The sequence below is a fragment of the Oncorhynchus keta genome, chromosome 18 (genome assembly GCF_023373465.1).
Source record: "Oncorhynchus keta strain PuntledgeMale-10-30-2019 chromosome 18, Oket_V2, whole genome shotgun sequence".
Classification (NCBI taxonomy): Eukaryota; Metazoa; Chordata; class Actinopteri; order Salmoniformes; family Salmonidae; genus Oncorhynchus; species Oncorhynchus keta.
Genome location: NC_068438.1, coordinates 25,496,769 through 25,518,128, shown reverse-complemented (window position 1 = coordinate 25,518,128; position 21,360 = coordinate 25,496,769). Strand labels below are relative to the sequence as shown.

At 43.2% G+C, this 21,360-nt stretch overlaps 1 pseudogene; it reads left to right on the top strand.

The window, feature by feature from the left end:
* Positions 1-1,002: 1,002 nt before the first annotated feature.
* LOC118396874 (interferon-induced GTP-binding protein Mx-like) overlaps positions 1,003-21,360 on the top strand; it is a 29,456-nt pseudogene continuing 9,098 nt past the window's right edge.

Genomic DNA, 21,360 nt, shown 5'->3' with positions numbered 1-21,360 from the left:
GAGACTTCTATAGCTTTTGGCATTTCTTCTCCCATGTTAAACAAAGCAAAGCATTCTACCTTTATGCTCTTAGAGGTTTTCATAATTTTTCTGTATGAAGAGTTATATTTTCTCTCTCCATTTTAATCTTGTTTTTTAATGTTTTTTGGCTATGAGCAAATATACTAAACTCTGCTTTTTTTCACCCGATGAAGCCTTGCACTGAGGGACAACTTCATATTAACTAATTTGAATAATTTCCATCTGCCTAATGAGGCCTTATTTTCATGTGCCCAGAGGTGCAGCTGTTTGTGTTGTTTGGTTTTACCACTTGGTTAAATGTTAATTGAGTTTCTTCATATCATTTGCATTGAGTTAATGTCTCACTCAAAGGATTTGTCCCAAATAAGCTTTGAGGATCTCTACGGTGTTTAAATTCCAGTCATATTGTTGGAATCACTGTTGTTAAATCATGTTTGTTCACTTGGGCCATTTGCAGGGCTTGGAACAGCCAAGACATTGAGCGATTGACTGACAGTCATATTTCTCTTGTTTCTCTTCTCAAAATGTTTATTTTCATGGAAGTGATTCACTCAACAGCAACACTTTATTTGATAGCCTCATTTACTTCACAACTATACTCCGGCTGCAAATTGATTTTGTTCCCCTCTTCGCTGTAATCGATGAGCTGTTGTATCCAACCCTCAGAACCCTTCTGTGAGTCGACACTGTAATTACTCTGAAGAGTTCCACACACAGTCCTATTAGCGTACCGGTATGCTAATTGCTGCTGGAACGATAGGCCTGTGCGGCTGCCTGGCTCCTCGCCGGATGGTCTGATTTATGAACAATCTGCAGGATGTATGGCTCTGCAGTGTGGTGCCACGCCCTCCCCTGATTAAAACAGTTCCAAGTGGAACGTACAATGTGCCTCTTGTGGAGGGCTGATGCACTTGAAAAGGCAAGGCAACCCACTGTTTGGATGTTATTAGTGGGTTTTAGACACAAGGTTGGATGGTGGATATGGAGAGGCCCATCCGTAGGCTGCTCCTATTTATGCCTAAGTCTTGCCTGGGGGCGGTGAGGAGCAGCAGCAGTAGCTCTGTAATTACCCCTGTATCAGCAGCATGTCCCCTGTGTGGCCCATTTCATTAGCCACGCATCCTCCCCAAACAGTATGTTTGAAATGCCTCTTTGCTAATTTTTTTATTATATATTTCCTCCGGATCTGATGGTTTAACAAGCTGCGTATGAAATATTTTAGCATCGTTATCACTATCAGGCCTCAACATATGAAAGGAGGGGGAAATTGACTCGAGGTATGGGACATTGACATTTTCCCCTCATTGGTTAAGAAAAGAAAAGTAGATTTGTATTCACAATTCTCATACATTGGCTTTAATATACAGTTGAAGTCGGAAGTCTACGTACACCTGAATCAAATACATTTAAACTCAGTTTTTCACAATTCCTGACATTTTATCCTGGCAAAAATGCCTTGTCTAAGGTCATTTAGGATCACCACTTTATTTTAAGAATGTGAAATGTCCAAATAATAGTAGAGAGAATGATTTATTTCAGCTTTTATTTCTTTCATCACATTCCCAGCGGGTCATAAGTTTACATACATTCAATTAGTATTTGGTAGCATTGCGTTTAACTTGGGTCAAACGTTTCGGGTAGCCTTCCACAAGCGTCCCACAATTGGGTGACTTTTGGCCCATTCCTCCTGACAGAGCTGGTGTAACTGAGTCACGTTTTCTTAGTTCTGCCCACAAATTTTCTATAGGATTGAGGTCAGGGCTTTGGGATGGCTACTCCAATACCTTGTTGTCCTTGAGCCATTTTGCCACAACTTTGGAAGAATGCATGGGGTCATTGTTCATTTGGAAGACCCATTTGTGACCAAGCTTTAACTACCTGACTGATGTCTTGAGATGATGTTTCAATATATCCACATAATTTTCCTGATGCCATCTATTTTGTGAAGTGCACCAGTCCCTCCTGCAGCAAAGCACCCCCACAACATGATGCTCCCACCCCGTGCTTCACAGTTGGGATGGTATTCCTAGGCTTGCAAGCCTCCCCCTTTTTCCTCCAAACCTAACGATAGTTATAATAGCCAAACAGTTATATTTTTGTTTCATCAGACCAGAGGACATTTCTCCAAAAAGTATGATCTTTGTCCCCATGTGCAGTTGGAAACCGTAGTCTGGCTACCGTAGTCTGTACCTGTTTCCTCCAGCATTTTCACAAGGTCCTTTGCTGCTCTTGTTCTGGGATTAATTTGCACTTTTCACACCAAAGTATGTTCATCTCTAGGAGACAGAACGCATCTCCTTTCTGAGCAGTATGATGGCTATGATGTCAAGCAATGAGGCACTGAGTTTAAAGGTAGGCCTTGAAATACATCCACATGTATACCTCCAATTGACTCAAATGATGTAAATTAGCCTATCAGAAGCTTCTAAAGCCATGACATAATTTTCTGGAATTTTCCAAGCTGTTTAAAGGCACAGTCAACTTAGTGTATGTAAACTTATGACCCACTGGAATTGTGATACAGTGAGTTAAGTGAAATAATCTGTCTGTAAACAATTGTTAGAAAAATGACTTGTGCCATGCACAAAGTAGATGTCCTAATCAACTTGCCAAAACTATAGTTTGTTAAGAATACATTTGTGGAGTGGTTGAAAAAACGAGTTTACGACTCCAACCTATGTGTATGTCAACTTCCGACTTCAACTGTGGGCTACAAGATTTGTGATATGATAATTCTTCCGCCTAGTCCTGTGATTCCTTCTTAACAAGGTGCAACATAGAAAACTGTGTAAATGAATAATACTACGCCCTGCTGTCTACAAAAACAGGTGCTGTCACAATTTGTATGAGAAAAGGGGAGGGGTGAGGCCATTGGTACAATGCTGATGTAGCAGTTGATCTGTTAAAATCCATTTGTGGATGTTTAAAAAAAATATATTGCTCTCTCTCAGTTGCTCACACTCAGTACAAGCCAAACCTCCATTTCAACTGAACAGTCAGATAGACACCATGGACATTTTTGTTCAAACAATAAGGCGTCTCTGGGGAGAAGTCGCTGGGGGGAGGATGGAGGGCAGGTAGCTGGGGAACGGTTGGGAATAGATTGCCAGGAGCAGAATCCCAGCATGCAGCAGCCATATTACTACAGGTCGCACACACATACTGGTGCTGTTCTTTTTATCACTTCTGAATGTAAATTCTGGCCATGTAGGATAGGCTTGAGGCTAGCACACCTCACACTTTAGAGCAGGATACTGTGTATTCTGTTGGCTGTTGTATCAGCCTTCGAGCACATGACTATCCTATTCCCCTTAACAACGGGTTCCAACTTCAGCTCCACTAGATAAATGGTGTGCATATTAAACTCTCCTCAATTACGCAAACATGCCAGAATAAGTCATCGATAATTCATCCTGTAAAATGAAAATGTCAATCAAATATAAATCCTAACTCTGGGTGAGGGATGGAGATGGGTGTGAGTGAATAACTGGCCAGACCTGTTACACTTACTGCACCTCACTGACTGAGTGAGTGAGCGCAGAGGGTTTCCCTATCATTGCTCTCCCTCTGCCTAGCATAAATCATCCTCATCCAATTATGATAGTCTGTAGCCAAGATTACGTGGTTTACTGTGAGGGAGAAAAATATAATTCTCCCTGACACTGTCTTACAGTGAATAGGAGTGAGTTTTCAGTTCAGCTGCAACGGGCCGTGTCCTTTAATTAATGGGGCTCGGCTGACTCGGAGTGGTGCAGCTATTTAAAATGCTAAATGTTTTTTCAGATTTTCTGTCTCATTTCTCTCCCCTCCCCCCCTCTCTCTTTGTGGCGTTTGTGATTAACTTTGCCGGTGCTGAGCACATGGGTTGGCGGTTCCTCTCGGAATGGGGGTAGGGGAGCAGAGCAGTGATGGGTTGATAGATTGATAACTAATGTAATTTGCAATCTGCTGTCAGGGTGGTGATTAAAAGAGGTCCAGGGATACTGTGCAGAGGAAGAAGAGAGAAGGAAGGAGGCTGCATGGGGCAGAAATAGAGCTGGAGCACGGCAGACATCAACTGAATCCACACTCAGCAAGCATCTGGTGACTTTTTCCCCCCAGTGGATCAGGGCAAATATTTTTTACTTTGTTGGTTGCGCCTTCTTCTCGACAAGGACAACATGGAACGTTATTAATAAGAAAAATACAATTATTACATTTTGAATTTTGTAATTCAGTGCTACAACATAATATCCCTCAACACCACACGTGATAGAGAAGGAATCCCTCTGTTTGGACCATAGCATTGTGCCAAACCTTTATAAATCAATCTCAGTCAAGAGTGTTTAAAATCAAAGGGCCATGATTCCTGAAATATAAAAAAATAAGAGGAACATACCACATGGATGATAGGGAACATTATTAACACGAAAAATATGGAATTTGTTCGCCTTCCACTATGGAAATCACAGAATATTTTAAGAGCTTTATGGCTGTAGCTCCCTCAGACAGTCTGTTGTATGTCACCCAGGCACGTGCACAGATAGGGCTCAAACTTGGCGGAGCTCATGTCCCTTTGCCATTCCAGTCTGGTGGTAATTATTTCCATTTTCGAGGAAAAAATATTATTTGTACCTGTTGACTTACAGAAAATGTTTAACCTCTGTCATTGCCAAGAACGGTTATATAACAAAGTATTGAGATAAACTTTTGTTATTGACCAAATACTTATTTTCCACCATAATTTGCTAATAAATTCATAAAAAATCCTACAATGTGATTTTCTCGATTTCTTTTCTTCTCATTTTGTCTGTCATAGTTGAAGTGTACCTATAATGAAAATTACAGGCCTCTCATCTTTTTAAGTGGGAGAACTTGCACAATTGGTGGCTGACTAAATACTTTTTTGCCCCACTGTAAGTGAGTAGGGGCTCTCATAAAATACTGCCTTGTCTGAAGGGAGTGAAGCTAACCTGCCTAAACATCAGTAGCCGTGACGTGCTTTGAAAGGCTGGATATGGCTCACATCAACAGCATCCTCCCGGATACCCCAGCCCAAACCAATTCGCAATACCGCCCCAACAGATCCACAGATGATGCAATCTCAGTCGCACTCCACACTGCCCTTTCCCACCTGGACAAAAGGAAAACCTATGTGAGAATGCTATTCATTGACTACAACTCAGCGTTCAACGCCCTAGTGCCCACGAGGCTCATTACTAAGCTAAGGACCATGGGACTAAACAGCTCCCGCTGCAACTGGATCCTGGACTTCCTGGCTGCCCCAAGGTGGTAACGGTAGGCAACAACACTTCTGCCACACTAATCCTCAACACTGGGGCCACTCAGGGGTATGTACTTAGTCCCCTCCTGTACTCCCTGTTCACCCACAACTGCATGGCCAAACACAACTCCAACACCATGATTAAGTTTGCTGACGACACAACAGTGGTAGGCCTGGTCACCGACAACAGTGGTGCCAGGACAACAACCTCTCCCTCAAGGTGAGCAAGACAAAGGAGCTGATCGTGGACTACAGGATAAGGCGGGCCGAACAGGCCCCCATTAACATGGACGGGCTGAAGTGGAGCAGGTCGAGAGTTTCAAGTTCCTTAGTGTCCACATCACCAATGGTCCAAACACCAAGACAGTCATGAAGAGGGCACGACACAACCTTTTCCCCCTCAAGAGAATGAAAAGATTTGGCATGGGTCCCCAGATCCTGAAAATGTTTTACAGCTGCACCATTGAGAGCATCCTGACCAGTTGCATCACCACCTGGTATGGCAACTGTTAGGCATCTTACCATAAGACGCTACAGAGGGTAGTGCGTACGGCCCAGTACATCACTGAGGCCAAGCTTCCTGCCATCCAGGACCTATATAATAGGGGGTGTCAGAGGAAAGCCCATAAAATTGTCAGAGACTCCAGTCACCCAAGTCATAGACTGTTCTCTCTGCTACCGCACGGCAAGCGGTACCGGAGTGCCAAGTCCAGGATCAAAAGGCTCCTTAACAGCTTCTAACCCCAAGCCATAAGACTGCTGAACAATTAATCAAATGGTCACCGGACTATTTATATTGAACCCCCCCCCCCCATTTGTTTTGTACACTGCTGCTACTCGCTGTTTATTGTTTATTATTATGCATATTGAAAGAGTGGATTACTCAAATCGATGGTGCCAAGTAAACAGACTTTTTGGAATATAAATAAGGATTTTATTTTAATGACACTACATTTTGTAGCTGGGACCCTTTGGATGACAAATCAGAGGAAGATTTTCAAAAAGTTATTTGTGAATTTATGAAACCTGTGCTGGTGGAAAAATATTTTGATGTGGGCGCCGTCCTCATACAATCGCATGGCATGCTTTTACTGTAAAGTGTTATATAAATATATGTAAACATTCATATACATAGTTCATATATTATACAGCGCCAAGCCAAACCGCCTGACTCAAGTCATCTACGTACCCCTGCTAAAACTGGAACTAGCTCACACAGCCAGCAATAAAACTACCCCCTAACACTATCCCCTCAGCTTTGTTGTCTTACGACCCCAGGAAACAAAGACATTCCATCGCATGAACACATACACCCAGCCATAGTAAACTGCCCTCTACCTCACGAACCCCTGACACAAACATCTCCTAGAATAAACACTCTTCTCCCCTTCTACTGGTTGGGTGCCCAGAACAGAAGACTGCTGTGCACCAATGGGGGCTTCTACTCTGGCTAGAGCGGGTCCGCCTCCAACCCTACGGGACCATTCAGAAGGCGTCACGACAAGACTATACCTACTTTATTGTATGTATAAAAATGAATGTAACCTTTGTATAAGTCCTCTTTTTCACCTGACTCCTTACCGAGTTATATGAACTAGATCCATGCACGTAAAACTGCAGGACAAGATATCTTTGACCAATAAACGGCCTTTTTGATACACCTGATTCCACTCTGTCCAGCGTCGTTGATTTGCATTCCCTCTCCAGTATTGAGAACACTAACAAAAGCCTGCTGTAAATCTGACAGTGCAGTTAGATTAACAAGAATTTAAGCTTTTAACCTCTTCGGCATGATGCGGAATTGAACATAAATCAGCGGAAATTTCAGAGCGCCACCTATAGTTTTCGATAAAACTCAAACTTTCATTAAAACACACATGCAAGGTACTCAATTAAAGCTACACTCGTTGTGAATCTAGCCAACATGTCCGATTTGTAAAATGCTTTTCGGCAAAATCACGAGAAGCTATTATCTGATAGCATGCACCCCCCAAAATACCTGAACGAGACCTAAAGAAAAGATTTTGCGGTAGCCGGCGCTACACAAAACGCAGAAATAAAATATAAAACATTCATTACCTTTGACGAGCTTCTTTGTTGGCACTCCTATATGTCCCATAAACATCACAATTGGGTCTTTTTCCCGATTAAATACATCATTGTATAGCCAAAATGTCATTTTATGAAGGCCGGTCTGATCCAGGAAAATTCACCTTTACAAGACGCAACGTCACTTTTTAAAATGACAAAAGTTGCCTATAAACTTTTACAAATCACTTCAAACTACTTTTGTAAACCAACTTTAGGTATGAATAAACGTTAATAATCTATCAAATTGATCACGGGGCGATCTGTAACCGATAGGGGGCGGCAGCGTAGCCTAGTGGTTAGAGCGTTGGACTAGTAACCGGAAGGTTGCAAGTTCAAACCCCCGAACTGACAAGGTACAAATCTGTCGTTCTGCCCCTGAACTGGCAGTTAACCCACTGTTCCTAGGCCGTCATTGAAAATAAGAATTTGTTCTTAACTGACTTGCCTAGTTAAATAAAGGTAAATTAAATAGCAGCAAGTCTTGAAATCATCGTCCATGTTTTCACTTTCATAACATCCTCCGGTGCGCCCCAAGACAGGAAGTGCCTATACGTCATCTCACCAAGGATAAACCAGTCATGAAATGCCAGTACTGGCGACATCGTGTGGAAGCTGTAGGGATTCTAATGGGATCCTCATCTATTTTCTCTCGCCTTAAACAATACATTGACTGGCAGATGAATATCTTTTTTGTGTTTTTGGTGAACAGTTTTCCCAGGGATTCTTACTCCTAAACACGTTCTGTTATAGCCACAGACACGATTTAACCAGTTTTAGAGACGTCAGAGTGTTTTCTATACACACATACTTATCATATGCATATACTATATTCCTGGCATGAGTATCAGGACTTTGAAATGTTGCGCGATGTTGAAATGAAATGTTTCATATCCATAATATTTATGATTTATTTGAATCGAGCGCCCTCCAGTTTCACTGGAAGTTGTCCCGCTAGCCGGACGCCTAGCCTTATTAAAGTGGTCCTATAGACAGATACTACAGTCTCAGCTATGGAGCATTGCAGCTCCATCAGGGTTATCTTTGGTCTCTTTGTTGCCTCTCTGATTAATGCCCCCCTTGCCTGGTCCGTGAGTTTTGGTGGTTTTTCCAGTTTCGCCCTTTCTTGGCAGGTTTGTTGTGGTGCCATATTCTTTCATTTTTTTTATAATGGATTTAATGGTGCTCCGTGGGATGTTCAAAGTTTCTGATATTTTTTATAAGTCAACCCTGATCTGTACTTCTTCACAACTTTGCCCCTGACCTGTTTGGAGAGCTCCTTGGTCTTCATGGTGTGGCTTGCTTAGTGGTGTTGCAGATTCTGGGGCCTTTCAGAACAGGTGTGTATATATACTGAGATTATGTGACACTTAGATTGTACACAGGTGGACTTTATTTAACTAATTAAGTGACTTCTGAAGGTAATTGGTTGCACCAGATCTTATTTAGGGGCGTCATAGCAAAGGGGGTCAATATGCAAGCATCACTTTTCAGTTTTTTATATTTTTGAATTTTTAAATGTTTTTTTATTTAAATCAGAAATGCAATGGTCATTGGATCAGTCTAAAACTTTGCACATACACTGCTGCCATCTAGTGCCCATAATCTAAATTTCACCTGGGCTGGAATAATACATTATGGCCTTTCTCTTGCATTTCAAAGATGATGGTACAATTGTTTTTTTTAACTATTGTTTTTTTCTTTGTATTGTCTTCTGCCTGATCTAATATGTTAAATTCTCCTACATTTTTTCACATTTACACAAACTTCAGTGTTTCCTTTCAAATGGTATCAAGTATATCCTTGCTTCAATACTGAGCTAAAGGCTGCTAGATTTGGGAATGTCATTTTAGGCGAAAATTGAAAGAAAGGGTCCAATCCTTAACCTCTTGCGCCGAGCCATCCCGGATCCGGTATCGTGACTACAGCCTCAAGCTCATTACCATAACGCAACGTTAACGATTTCTAAAAATCGCAAATGAAATGAAATAAATATGAAATTAACTATAAAGTTTGCTTTGATTCAACATTAATGATACTCCCAAAATCATTTTCCGCTGTCTATTCTCAGTTTGAATGCTCGCTACCCTTTTTACTCTTGAATAGTAGTCAAGCCTTAGATGAGTGCATAGAATGACCCTTATCCTTTATTATAAACTGGAGCACCCCGTTTATATTTCTTTGAAATCAGCAGATGATCATATAATGCCAGTCCTTTACAGTACGTGGACATTGTTTTGATGCTACAGACTGTGTCCATTCTGGGGTTGTAACCTTTTTGCACATTGTTGCAGTGCAAAGGTATATTGATAGGTCTCTGCAGTGTGCTCTTTCTACTCTGACAAACACATTTGAGCAATACTGAGTAAGTCTTCTTTATTTTTATGAAAAATTAAAGTTATAACCCAAGAACAAATTACATCTAGCCTTACATGTATTCTTGGTGCATTTGTGTTTCATTGAGCAATGTACAGACCGATGCAGGTTCTGAGGATGAGTAAAGATAAGTTGAAATCCAAACAATTGATTTTCAAATTAAAGACATCCTTTCCAGCTTAATTCATAACTGATTGCCTTTGAATTGTATCACACATATCTCGGTTTTCCTACATTTGCTTGGTATATTTATTTGTCTGCAGATATAGCACTGCAATGCTATATGCAAAGTGGGGTATTCTATTCTACAGCCGTTTGGATAGACAAGTGTGACCATTCATCGAACTCATTGACTTTCAGAGATCGACTGGAATCGAGAAGGACCTGACATTGCCAGCCATTGCTGTGGTATGAGACCAGTGCTTGATGCATTATCTTGGGGTCCCGAGTGGCACAGCGGTCTAAGGCACTGCATCTCAGTGCTAGAGGCGTCACTACTGACCCTTGTTTGATTCCAGGCTGTATCACAACCGGCCGTCATTGGGAGTCCCATAAGGTGGTGCACTATTTCTTCTTAAAACCTGTTAGGGCTCATGCGAATTTTCACAGCTTTTTGTTAAAAATCGCGCAACATTTCAGCGCCCTGCTACTCATGCCAGGAATATAGTATATGCATATGATTAGGATGTGTGGATAGAAAACACCCAGACGTTTATAAAACTGGTTAAATCACGGCTGTGACTATAACAGAACGTGCGTTTCATCAAAAAGTGCAGGAAAATCTGATCACTGAAAATGGGAAAATATATCCATGCGCCACTTCAACCAATTGTTAAACGTGAACCACATTAAATGGGGCCGAGGTTGCAATACCTACAGCTTCCACACGATGTCAACAGTCTTGTCATTTGTCTCGGATTTGTTTCTTGGTCAAACCGAAACAAGGCAGCGCATTTTTTCCGGTCTCCGACCGGATGTTTTGGTTGAGGAATATTTGGACACGATATCAGGACGTGGAGCTATTGAATATACATCGCCCCATGATCATTTTGATAGATTTTTAATGTTTACTAATACCTAAAGTTGCATTACAAAAGTATTTCGAAGTGTTTTGTGAAAGTTTATCATCGACTTTTTTAATTTAAAAAATGACGTTGCGTTATCAAACTCAGTTTTTTCCTTGATTACCCAGTCTTCATAGATCGATATCTAGGCTATATATGAACCGATTTAATCGAAAAAAAGACCCAATAGTGATGTTTATGGGACATCTAGGAGTGCCAAGAAAGAAGCTTGTCAAGGTAATGAATGTTTTATATTTTATTTCTGCGTTTTGGGTAGCGCCGGCTACCGCAAAATCTGTTGTTTTAGATGAAGTTCCAGTACTTTGGGGTGCATGCTATAAGATAATAGCTTCTCATGCTTTCGCCGAAAAGCATTTTACAAATCTGACTCGGTAGCTAGATTCACAACGAGTGTAGCTTTAATTCAGTACCTTGTATGTGTATTTTAATGAAAGTTTGTGTCATGTTTTGTCTTATATTGTCTTGTCATTATGCTTTCCCTTCTGTTCGTTTCCCCCTGCTGGTCTTATTAGGTTTGTTCCCTTTTTCTATCCCTTTCTCTCCCCCTCCCTCTCTCTCTTCTCTCTATGTTCCGTTCCTGCTCCCAGCTGTTCCTCATTCTCCTAACTCACTCATTTAGTCTTTTCACACCTGTCCCCTATTCTGTCCTCTGATTAGAGTCCCTATTTCTCCCCTTGTTTTCCGCTTCTGTCCTTGTCGGATCCTTGTATGATGTTCGCTGTGCTGTGTCTTTGTCTCGCCCTGTCATGTCTTGTCTCCTTCAGATGCTGCGTGTGAGCAGGTGTCTGAGTCCGCTACGGTCGGTGCCTTCCCGAGGCAACCTACAGTTAATGGTCGAGTCTCCAGTCTGTCCTCGTCACTACGAGTGGATTTAAGTTTTTATGTTTTGTTTTCTGCTCTGATTGTCCAGGAGTAGTGCTCTTATCCTTTACTGGAATAAAGACTCTGTTTTCGCCAAGTCGCTTTTGGGTCCTCATTCATCTGCATAACAGAAGGATCCGACCAAGAATGGACCCAGCGACTACGGATTCTCGTAACACTGCCGTCGAGATCCAGGGAGCCATGCTCGGCAGACACGAGCAGGAATTGTCTGCTGCTCGTCATGCCGTTGAGACCCTGGCCGCTCAGGTTTCCGACCTCTCTGGACAGTTCCAGAGTCTTCGTCTCGTGCCACCTGCTACTTCCTGGTCTGCCGAGTCTCCGGAACCTAGGGTTAATAACCCACCTTGTTACTCCGGGCAGCCCACTGAGTGCCGCTCTTTTCTCACCCAGTGTGATATTGTGTTCTCTCTCCAACCCAACACATACTCAAGAGAGAGAGCTCGGGTTGCTTACGTCATATCACTCCTTACTGGCCGGGCTCGAGAGTGGGGCACAGCTATCTGGGAGGCAAGGGCTGATTGTTCTAACAATTACCTGAGCTTTAAAGAGGAGATGATACGGGTTTTTGATCGTTCAGTTTTTGGTAGGGAGGCTTCTAGGGCCCTGGCTTCCCTATGTCAAGGTGATCGATCCATAACGGATTACTCTATAGAGTTTCGCACTCTTGCTGCCTCAAGTGACTGGAACGAGCCGGCGCTGCTCGCTCGTTTTCTGGAGGGACTCCACGCAGAGGTTAAGGATGAGATTCTCTCCCGGGAGGTTCCTTCCAGTGTGGACTCTTTGATTGCACTCGCCATCCGCATAGAACGACGGGTAGATCTTCGTCACCGAGCTCGTGGAAGAGAGCTCGCGTTAACGGTGTTTCCCCTCTCCGCATCGCAACCATCTCCTTCCTCCGGCTCAGAGACTGAGCCCATGCAGCTGGGAGGTATTCACATCTCGACTAAGGAGAGGGAACGGAGGATCACCAACCGCCTGTGCCTCTATTGCGGTATTGCTGGACATTTTGTCAATTCATGTCCAGTAAAAGAGAGCTCATCAGTAAGCGGAGGGCTACTGGTGAGCGCTACTACTCAGGTCTCTTCATCTAGATCCTGTACTACTATGTCGGTCCATCTACGCTGGACCGGTTCGGCTGCTTCATGCAGTGCCTTGATAGACTCTGGGGCTGAGGGTTGTTTTATGGACGAAGCATGGGCTCGGAAACATGACATTCCTCTCAGACAGTTAGGGAAGCCCACGCCTATGTTCGCCTTAGATGGTAGTCATCTCCCCAGTATCAGATATGAGACACTACCTTTAACCCTCACAGTATCTGGTAACCACAGTGAGACTATTTCCTTTTTGATTTTTCGTTCACCTTTTACACCTGTTGTTTTGGGTCATCCCTGGCTAGTATGTCATAATCCTTCTATTAATTGGTCTAGTAATTCTATCCTATCCTGGAACGTTTCTTGTCATGTGAAGTGTTTAATGTCTGCTATCCCTCCTGTTTCTTCTGTCCCCTCTTCTCAGGAGGAACCTGGTGATTTGACAGGAGTGCCGGAGGAATATCATGATCTGCGCACGGTCTTCAGTCGGTCCAGAGCCAACTCCCTTCCTCCTCACCGGTCGTATGATTGTAGTATTGATCTCCTTCCGGGGACCACTCCCCCTCGGGGTAGACTATACTCTCTGTCGGCTCCCGAACGTAAGGCTCTCGAGGATTATTTGTCTGTTTCTCTTGACGCCGGTACCGTAGTGCCTTCTTCCTCTCCTGCCGGGGCGGGGTTTTTTTGTTAAGAAGAAGGACGGTACTCTGCGCCCCTGCGTGGATTATCGAGGGCTGAATGACATAACGGTTAAGAATCGTTATCCGCTTCCCCTTATGTCATCAGCCTTCGAGATTCTGCAGGGAGCCAGGTTCTTTACTAAGTTGGACCTTCGTAATGCTTACCATCTCGTGCGCATCAGAGAGGGAGACGAGTGGAAGACGGCGTTTAACACTCCGTTAGGGCATTTTGAGTACCGGGTTCTGCCGTTTGGCCTCGCTAATGCTCCAGCTGTTTTTCAGGCATTAGTTAATGATGTACTGAGAGACATGCTGAACATCTTTGTTTTTGTCTACCTTGACGACATCCTGATTTTTTCACCGTCACTCGAGATTCATGTTCAGCACGTTCGACGTGTACTCCAGCGCCTTTTAGAGAATTGTCTCTACGTGAAGGCTGAGAAGTGCGCCTTTCATGTCTCCTCCGTCACTTTTCTCGGTTCTGTTATTTCCGCTGAAGGCATTCAGATGGATCCCGCTAAGGTCCAGGCTGTCAGTGATTGGCCCGTTCCAAGGTCACGTGTCGAGTTGCAGCGCTTTCTAGGTTTCGCTAATTTCTATCGGCGTTTCATTCGTAATTTCGGTCAAGTTGCTGCTCCTCTCACAGCTCTTACTTCTGTCAAGACGTGCTTTAAGTGGTCCGGTTCCGCACAGGGAGCTTTTGATCTCCTCAAGAAGCGTTTTACGTCCGCTCCAATCCTCGTTACTCCCGACGTCACTAAACAATTCATTGTCGAGGTTGACGCTTCTGAGGTGGGCGTGGGAGCCATTCTATCCCAGCGCTTCCAGTCTGACGATAAGGTTCATCCTTGCGCTTATTTTTCTCATCGCCTGTCACCATCGGAACGCAACTATGATGTGGGTAACCGCGAACTGCTCGCCATCCGCTTAGCCCTAGGCGAATGGCGACAGTGGTTGGAGGGGGCGACCGTTCCTTTTGTCGTTTGGACTGACCATAAGAACCTTGAGTACATCCGTTCTGCCAAACGACTTAATGCACGTCAAGCTCGTTGGGCGTTGTTTTTCGCTCGTTTCGAGTTTGTGATTTCTTATCGCCCGGGTAGTAAGAACACCAAGCCTGATGCCTTATCCCGTCTCTTTAGTTCTTCTGTGGCTTCTACTGATCCCGAGGGGATTCTTCCTTATGGGCGTGTTGTCGGGTTGACAGTCTGGGGAATTGAGAGACAGGTTAAGCAAGCACTCACTCACACTGCGTCGCCGCGCGCTTGTCCTAGTAACCTTCTTTTCGTTCCTGTTTCTACTCGTCTGGCTGTTCTTCAGTGGGCTCACTCTGCCAAGTTAGCTGGCCATCCCGGCGTTCGAGGTACTCTTGCTTCTATTCGCCAGCGCTTTTGGTGGCCTACTCAGGAGCGTGACACGCGCCGTTTCGTGGCTGCTTGTTCGGACTGCGCGCAGACTAAGTCAGGTAACTCTCCTCCTGCCGGTCGTCTCAGACCGCTTCCCATTCCTTCTCGACCATGGTCTCACATCGCCTTAGACTTCATTACCGGTCTGCCTTCGTCTGCGGGGAAGACTGTGATTCTTACAGTTGTCGATAGGTTCTCTAAGGCGGCACATTTCATTCCCCTCGCTAAGCTTCCTTCCGCTAAGGAGACGGCACAAATCATCATCGAGAATGTGTTCAGAATTCATGGCCTCCCGTTAGACGCCGTTTCAGACAGAGGTCCGCAATTCACGTCACAGTTTTGGAGGGAGTTCTGTCGTTTGATTGGTGCTTCCGTCAGTCTCTCTTCCGGTTTTCATCCCCAGTCTAACGGTCAAGCAGAAAGGGCCAATCAGACGATTGGTCGCATACTACGCAGCCTTTCTTTTAGAAACCCTGCGTCTTGGGCAGAACAGCTCCCTGGGCAGAATACGCTCACAACTCGCTTCCTTCGTCTGCTACCGGGTTATCTCCGTTTCAGAGTAGTCTGGGTTACCAGCCTCCTCTGTTCTCGTCCCCAGCTCGCCGAGTCCAGCGTTCCCTCCGCTCAGGCGTTTGTCCAACGTTGTGAGCGCACCTGGAGGAGGGTGAGGTCTGCACTTTGCCGTTACAGGGCGCAGACTGTGAGAGCCGCCAATAAACGTAGGATTAAGAGTCCTAGGTATTGTCGCGGCCAGAGAGTGTGGCTTTCCACTCGTAACCTTCCCCTTACGACAGCTTCTCGTAAGTTGACTCCGCGGTTCATTGGTCCGTTCCGTGTCTCCCAGGTCGTCAATCCTGTCGCTGTGCGACTGCTTCTTCCGCGACATCTTCGTCGCGTCCATCCTGTCTTCCATGTCTCCTGTGTCAAGCCCTTTCTTCGCACCCCCGTTCGTCTTCCCTCCCCCCCGTCCTTGTCGAGGGCGCACCTATTTACAAGGTACGTAGGATCATGGACATGCGTTCTCGGGGACGTGGTCACCAGTACTTAGTGGATTGGGAGGGTTACGGTCCTGAGGAGAGGAGTTGGGTTCCATCTCGGGACGTGCTGGACCGTTCGCTGATTGATGATTTCCTCCGTTGCCGCCAGGATTCCTCCTCGAGTGCGCCTGGAGGCGCTCGGTGAGTGGGGGGGTACTGTCATGTTTTGTCTTATATTGTCTTGTCATTATGCTTTCCCTTCTGTTCGTTTCCCCCTGCTGGTCTTATTAGGTTTGTTCCCTTTTTCTATCCCTTTCTCTCCCCCTCCCTCTCTCTCTTCTCTCTATGTTCCGTTCCTGCTCCCAGCTGTTCCTCATTCTCCTAACTCACTCATTTAGTCTTTTCACACCTGTCCCCTATTCTGTCCTCTGATTAGAGTCCCTATTTCTCCCCTTGTTTTCCGCTTCTGTCCTTGTCGGATCCTTGTATGATGTTCGCTGTGCTGTGTCTTTGTCTCGCCCTGTCATGTCTTGTCTCCTTCAGATGCTGCGTGTGAGCAGGTGTCTGAGTCCGCTACGGTCGGTGCCTTCCCGAGGCAACCTACAGTTAATGGTCGAGTCTCCAGTCTGTCCTCGTCACTACGAGTGGATTTAAGTTTTTTATGTTTTGTTTTCTGCTCTGATTGTCCAGGAGTAGTGCTCTTATCCTTTACTGGAATAAAGACTCTGTTTTCGCCAAGTCGCTTTTGGGTCCTCATTCATCTGCATAACAGTTTGAGTTTTATCAAAAACTATACGTGGCGCACTTGAAATTTCCGCTGATTTGATCCCCACAGCGGGAGCTAGTTCCTAACAAGTTTTAACTGACTTGCCTAGTTAAATAAAGGTTTAATAAAAAAAATTAAAACAAAATAATCTGAGGTGGCACTACCCAGAGGAAGTGGTGAGATGGATCAGTTGAAAACTATCTTGAGTAGAGAGTAGCAGACGCATGGAGAAATATGTTTCTACCCAACTGGGTCTTCCTCAAGTCAGTGCTGCGTGAAGAAACATGTTGTCATGCATCTGCTACTGCATCATTAGATCAGTAAATGTTCTCTTTACACTTTATAGGCTGCATTTCTTATATTGCATAACAAATACCAATTTGGTGCAACTTTTATTTAAAACAAATCTATTTCCTCTTAGGTATTGTCACCAGGTGTCTATTGGAATTGAAACGAAGGAAGAGTTTTGGAGGCAAATGGAAGGTAAAGATCAGTTATCAAGGGATAGTGGAGACTTTTGAGGACCCCTCATTGGTTGAGATTCATGTCAGAACAGGTGTGCAAGTTTCAACTGAATGTAAAAGCATTACATTTCACTTTATATTCCCCACAATATACAGTAGATACATACTGACAGTGTAATTTTATGTTGGCTTATAGTTTTCAATAGATAGTCACATTCACAAAGGTACGATTACAGGGGTGAGTAATGTTACCCAATTACCTGTTTTTAAAGCTCAGAATACTCTAGCCGGAGATGGTGTTGGGATCTGTGATGACCTGATCACGCTGGAAATCACGTCTCCTGATGTATGTGACCTCACACTTATTGATCTACCTGGGATTACCACTGTACCTTTCAAAGACCAACCAGAGGATATTGGTGATCAGGTTAGTGTCACAAAATGAATGGGGTTAGGAGGAAGTAGATACTTTATGTAGACGATGTAACTATTATTAATGTGCATTTTGTAACCTTCACTGTGCATTTTAACTTCACTGAATCATATACAGTGCTCTCCACATTTATTTAGACAGTGAAGAGATTAAAGTAGTCTAACGGTTAGTATTTTGTCCATCAATGCGTCAAGCCTGTGACTCAACTCATGTCTTGCCCTATAGTAACTGAATGGTTATTTTCTCATTGTCTCAGATTCACTATGTATCACTGACAGATGTTAGCAGTCTGTTTCAACAGATAATACTCTTATCAATTTTGGTCTTTCATGTCGCTTTAGATCAGAGGTCTTATTTTGAAGTTTATTTAAAAAAACGAGACCATTAACCCGGTCGTAGTGCCATGCAATGTTGACATAGCAACAACTGAAGCATTGAGAATGGCACATTCAGTGGATCCCAAAGGTGCAAGGACTCTGGATATTATCACAATTGTTTATTTGAACTCCTCACCCTTTTCTCTCATGATTTTTTAAAATTTTAAATATGGATATACAGTTTGTACTGTGTTTACAATAAATTCTGATCAAGCCAGACTTGGTTGGCAAAGGAGCAGAGCCAGACATCTTAAAAAGTGTTAATGGCCAAGTTGTTCACCTGAACAAAGGCTATATCATCGTAAAATGCCCTGGCCAGAGTGATATCAACCAGAAGATCTCTTTGGTGGACGCCACTCGACTGGAAATGGAATTCTTAAAAAACCACCACCACTTTAGACTATTTTGGAGCACCACTTCATACCAGGGGGTCAATGTTGATCCCAATAGGCCATTGAATCAGCTGCTTTCACTCCCCTTAACATATCAGTCAGCTATAAAAGTCACTAAATGTCTGGGCAGTTTAATTGTTACTGTGTGTCAGTCATACTGTGTGTCAGTCAAACTGACTATCCTACCGATCCTCGACTTCGGCGATATCATTTACAAAATAGCTTCCAATACTCTACTCAGCAATCTGGATGCAGTCTATCACAGTGCCATCCGTTTTGTTACCAAAGCCCCTTATACCATCCACCACTGCGACCTGTATGCTCTAGTCGGCTGGCCATTGCTACATATTCATCACAAAACCCACTGGCTCTAGGTCATCTATAAGTCTTTGCTAGGTAAAGCGCCGCCTTATCTCAGCTCACTGGTCACGATAACAACATCCAACCATAGCACGTGCTCCAGCAGGTATATCTCACTGGTCATCCCCAAAGCCAACACCTCCTTTGGCCTCCTTTCCTTCCAGTTCTCTGCTGTCAATGACTGGAACGAATTGCAAAAATCGCTGAAGCTGGAGACTTATATTTCCCTCGCTAACTTTAAACATCAGCTATCTAGGCAGCTTACCGATCGCTGCAGCTGTACATAGCCCATCTGTAAATAGCCCACCCAATCTACCTACCTCATCCCCATATTGTTTTTATTTACTTTTCTGCTCTTTTGCACACCAGTATTTCTACTTGCACATCATCATCTGCTCATCTTTCACTCCAGTGTTAATTGCTAAAATGGTAATTACTCTGCTACTGTGGCCTATTTATTGCCTTACCAGCTCACGTCATTTGCACACACTTTTTATAGACTTTCTTTTGTTTCTATTGTGTTATTGACTGTACGCTTGTTTATTCCATGTGTAACTCTGTGTTGCTGTTTGTGTCGCACTGCTTTGCTTTATCTCTAGTTGAGAACTTGTTCTCTACTAGCCTACCTGGTTAAATAAAGGTGAAATAAAAAATCTAATTAAAAATACCAGCTGGTCTCAAAGGTCTTCTATAATTGCAGAACTACCAGACATTTGAGATCTGCTAACTTGCCTTTATCAACTGTCATTAGTTTTGATAATTGAACATTTACAAGAAGTTATCTTTAAATTCCATGGTCAAACAAAAGTGATAAGCCTGGTTCGTCTTACCAAACCAAACATTTGGTAGATGCAACTAGAACAGGTTTTTCGGGGGTCCTGATTTTGAATATTGAATAGCTAGCTCCCTGTGTGTTTAGGTTAGAGACTTACCATTGCTTGTAGTGGCTGCAGTTCAACCCCCTCTTTCTGCTAATATAAAGTTTGCAGCTATTGTGTAACATTGGGCTTGTGAAAGCGGCCTTTTTCTACAGATAAGGATCCGGACAAGAAAATCACTACGAAATCGTCTGTAAATCTCAAACCATTTGAGCTACAAACTGAAGTCCCCACCATTGAAAGATTAGACTCACGCATATGACAGTGTGAGCTGTTTTGCTGTAAGCTATTCATAAGCTTTATAGCAGTCGTCTGAACTCTGTCGCAGACTTCCTCATTTCAAAGAGGTCTTCTCAAAAAACCAACTGTCCAGACCGACCTGTTGGAGCTACAAACTAATATGTCACCAATATCGAAAGGGGAGACTCTCACGAACACAAAGGTGTCAGTTGTTCTGCTCCATGACGCATACAAGCTTCAGGGGTGTCTTCTTAAATCTCTCAGATATAAGGCACATACTTCAAAACCTTATTCCATATGATTTATTTTGGGACTCTGTGTTGCTATGTACAAATGTGTTATTCAATGTGTTTCTAATGGGCTAAAACAGTAAAGGCCAATTCAATGTTTGATCAAATATATTGTATATATTTCAAATAAAAAAATGTCACATGCGCCGAATATACCTTACCGTGAAATGCTTTCTCACAAACTTACTTAAAAACCCTAAAAGATCTTAATCAAATGGCTAAATTATCAATTTTATGACTATCTTAAAACAATGCCATATCTTAGCTGAGTAGATATTGTGATCTAAGGGCTTAGACCTACAGGGGATTTAAAATGGGCCCCCAAGTGTTTTTGGAAATAACTTTCACAATGGCAGAGTTATTAGGACTCACAATGCATCAAAAACAGCCATGGCGGTACTAGTGCTAAGGGCATGTGGTAACTTATTCTCACATTGTTTATGGCTTGTTTATACACGTGTCAACCAAAACTTTTCTGTGCATCTCAATTACAGTCCACTTCTTGAGCAAAACAAGGTTACAATACAATGCCTTTCCACAAGATCTGGTAGATCATATCAAGTTAAGTTGACTGTAACGTAAACTAGTCATTGACTATTACATTCAAAGCTAAGAACACTACTTAACTTCAATTAATTGTTTCCCAGCAGATACCACTGCCATACTTGACAGACGAAATCAGAGAGCATCTTGAGACTGTTAAAACAGTACTGAAGAAGTATAGCACATGTCCTCCACTGAAACGTACAAAGATGGGGCCCTAACTGAAGGAGATGAGTACATAGAAACCTGAAGAAATAATGTGAACAATAATCTTTTCATATAAGTGTTCAAATCTACATTCCACTGTTGAAATTAGGTTCATGTTGTCACTAATCTCAGCACCCAGAACAGTGTCAGCTACTTGATTTTGGTTCTGGTACTGGATGTATAGACAGAGAAACTAGCGAGTGACTCTCGATCCAGGAAACGAGAAAGTAGTAAATATAGAATTAAATAATACAACAGTATCAGAAAGATCTGTACACTTGAAATTCCTATTAAATACTTGACAACGTGGTTGTGTCTACATTTCTAGAGACTAAAGGATTTCATTGACAAGATTCCTGAACTATGTAGACCTGGGAAGGGTGTAAATACATTCCTACATCCTGTATTCCAACAGTGGTATAGTTTTCTCAGTAAAACCAAAGGATCACATAAGACCTAGGTCCTGTATTCATTAGATTTAATGTTGCTGCTGTACTGACCATAGTTCATGCTTTGCAGTTAACAGGATTTAAGGCTGCTT